Source organism: Octopus bimaculoides, chromosome 10, assembly GCF_001194135.2.
Source record: "Octopus bimaculoides isolate UCB-OBI-ISO-001 chromosome 10, ASM119413v2, whole genome shotgun sequence".
In the NCBI taxonomy this organism is placed as follows: domain Eukaryota; kingdom Metazoa; phylum Mollusca; class Cephalopoda; order Octopoda; family Octopodidae; genus Octopus; species Octopus bimaculoides.
The window spans coordinates 31644660-31647895 of record NC_068990.1 but is presented as its reverse complement, the minus strand read 5'-3'; positions in this window follow the sequence as shown (position 1 = coordinate 31647895).

The window sequence follows — 3236 nt, the reverse complement described above, 5'->3', positions numbered from 1 at the left end:
CACACACACACACACACACACACACACACACACACACACACACACACACTCACACAAAACAAATGGTTAAAGTTTGACCACAACAAATAAATCGTCACGTGACAACTGATGTATTAAGCTAACAGTCAAAAAAACATTTGGCATTACAATCTATACAAATTCAACCAGTATGTAAGAAACAACGAAATGCATATATATTTCTTTCTTGAAAACGTCTGGAAAATGTCTGGAAACGTCGAATATGAATTTAGGAACTCTATTATTTTAAACCAACTGTAAAAACTTATTAAATACGTAAAACCTAAAGGGAAAACGATGAAACTTGAACATAATCACATAATCATGTACCTGATGAAACATACAGAATCGAAAGTCTGTTCCCCATTGTGTGTGTGTGTGTGTGCACTTAGGGAACAGCTTATGTTTCATTATATATATATATGCGTGTGTGTAAATGTATATAATTATGTGTGTGTATGTACATATATGTGTGTATGCGTGTGTATGTATATATGTGTTTGTGTATGTATGTATATATGTGTGTGTGTATATATATTTAAACTTACAGTCATATATAGGTAGTCAAAGTTGTATTTTGTGGGATTTGATTTCAAACTGTAAAGAACCGGAACAATAACGAACAGCATTTTTCCTGACACTCTAACGATTCTGCCAGCTCCTTGCTTTTGGCGCCACAATTTTCAACTCGAGTCAAATATCACTATTTACTTCAAATCGTCAAGCGGAGTCAAAACCGGCTAGTTTGTACTGGCATCGAGTGGTATTAGCTATAATAATGATATTTTGAAATCATTTAATATGTACGTTTCAGGTTTGCATTTTAAATTAAAAGAAATGCATAAAACACTTTAACTGAGGAAAGTTTACGTAATGGATGTATTTCCTATTGTATATAACGCAAACCTTAAACGTACGTACTACATAATTTCATGTTACTATATGGTTTGACTTCATTTCATTCATACATACACACATACATACATGTATTATATATATATATATATATGTGTGTGTGTGTGTGTGTGTGTGTGTGTGTGTGTGTGTGTGTGTATGTAAGAGAATAAGAACATAAGAAAATAGAGATAAATTAATTGATAATTATTTATTAATTACAAAAATTGACATAATCTCTGACAGCTGTTTCGATTCAAACTTTAGATATCAATTAGAATACTTAAAACGTTATTAAGTTGAATCTCGTCGGAGTTAGAAAAAGGCATACCATTACATTTTTATATTTTTGTATGTTAAGTGTACGGAGCGTATCAACTGATACGCTCCGTACACTTTATAATGCTTTAATCATTCTAATCAATATTTAAAGTTTGAATCGAAGCAGAGAGTATGTCTATTTTTGTAATTGATAAATAATTATTGACTGATTTATCTCTATTTTCTTATTTTTCTTAGATAAATATAAACCTCGGTTTATCTAATTACTTTATGGTTGAATATTAGATATAGTATTCAATATTAATAATAGGTCATAAACCACACGCACACATTATCCCGTAATGAGGTATTTAACCTTTAATTGAACTTATAAGTTTAATTGAACTTATTCCCCAAAATATATTTATTTATATAAAGGCATTACTACACATGAATGCCTCTTAGCGTGAGGCATTCATGTATAGTAATGCCCTTATATAAATAGATGTATTTTGGGGAATAAACGATGGAATTTTCCCTTATGAGGTTTTTTCACGCTAGCTACATGATAAATTCTCATAAAAGACTTTATCCTATTATTGAATTAATTAAATACATAACCAGAATATATTCGGTGCTGAATTTATTCTGAAAAAAAAAACAAACACATGTACCGAGATGCAATTCAAAAAATCCCGCCTCTTACATAGATATATAGAGATAAACAATTTTCTAGGTACTATGCTGAATACATGAGATGTTCGTCTGGTATGTTGATTTTTTTATTTATTTTTATGTGTCTTGACCATACTATACTGGTGAGTAGAAGTTGCATATTACTGTAATAACTACGAAATCATGATCTATAGTCTAGTCTGTTTTTAAGGGGCTAGCTTTGAGAGTTGCATTTCCTCGCGTTCGGTAAAAATGTGTTTATTATGGTAGTTTGACCTTAGAGTCCCTCTCTGCGTGAGGCATTCATGTATAGTAATGCCCTTATATATATATATGTATATACTCTTTTACTCTTTTATTTGCTTCTATCATTTGACTGCGGCCATGCTGGAGCACTGCCTTTAGTCGAACAAATCGACCCTAGAACTTATTCTTTGTAAGCCTAGTACTTATTCTATCGGTCACTTTGGCCGAACTGCTAAGTTACAGGAACGTGAACACACCAACTTCGGTTGTCAAGCGATGGTGACGGGGCAAACACACACAAACACACACACAAACACGCACACACACACACACAGATATATATATATATATATATATATATATATATATATAAAACCAGAGTTTGTATGTGTGCGTATGTTCCTTATGGATTCGAAAAGTGAGATTTTGACTTACGAGGTATCAAACGATTCAGTAATCTTTCGGCTACCAAATAAAGTATGGTTTTTGCACAACAACTCTTACTACAAAAATAACCTCGAAAACGAGGTCGTGTCACACAATTTTGAGGTCTTTAGCTAAGGGAGGCAACTCAGCCTGAACAATCTTTATGAGAAAATGTTTAAAATACATGGAGTCTTACCAGGGAATGAAACTTCGAAGATATACCGTCAACTTTATTAGTATTGTTTAGTAGATAATCTTTTAATGTGAAGCATTACAAGGCTTGGATATTTTTTAAAACGGGGGCCACACTTTTCATTAATGTTTTACGTAGTGTTTTTGGTACCGAAAGACTTTCAAACTTCGTATACTTATCTATTTTGTGTTACAGAACAGAAAAATATTTTTGTATTCGAATTTATTTCATGTAAAAATTATCTTATTTCGATAATTTCAACCAATCACTGACAAGTATTTAGTTGTTTATATTTACTTCTTTGGCTGATTAAGCCATAGCTTCGTTTTATTTGCTTTTTTCTTTTTAAATTTGCTGTTTTACCCTAACCCTAACCCTATCACCGATAGAATTGTTTCAGAATCGTTTGTTTATGTAGTCGTCACTTAATGTATATCGGCTGAATGGACGTCAGTGATTGGTTGAAATTACAGAAATACGACAACTTTAACATGGAATAACTTAGGGATTTGTTTTTTTTTTT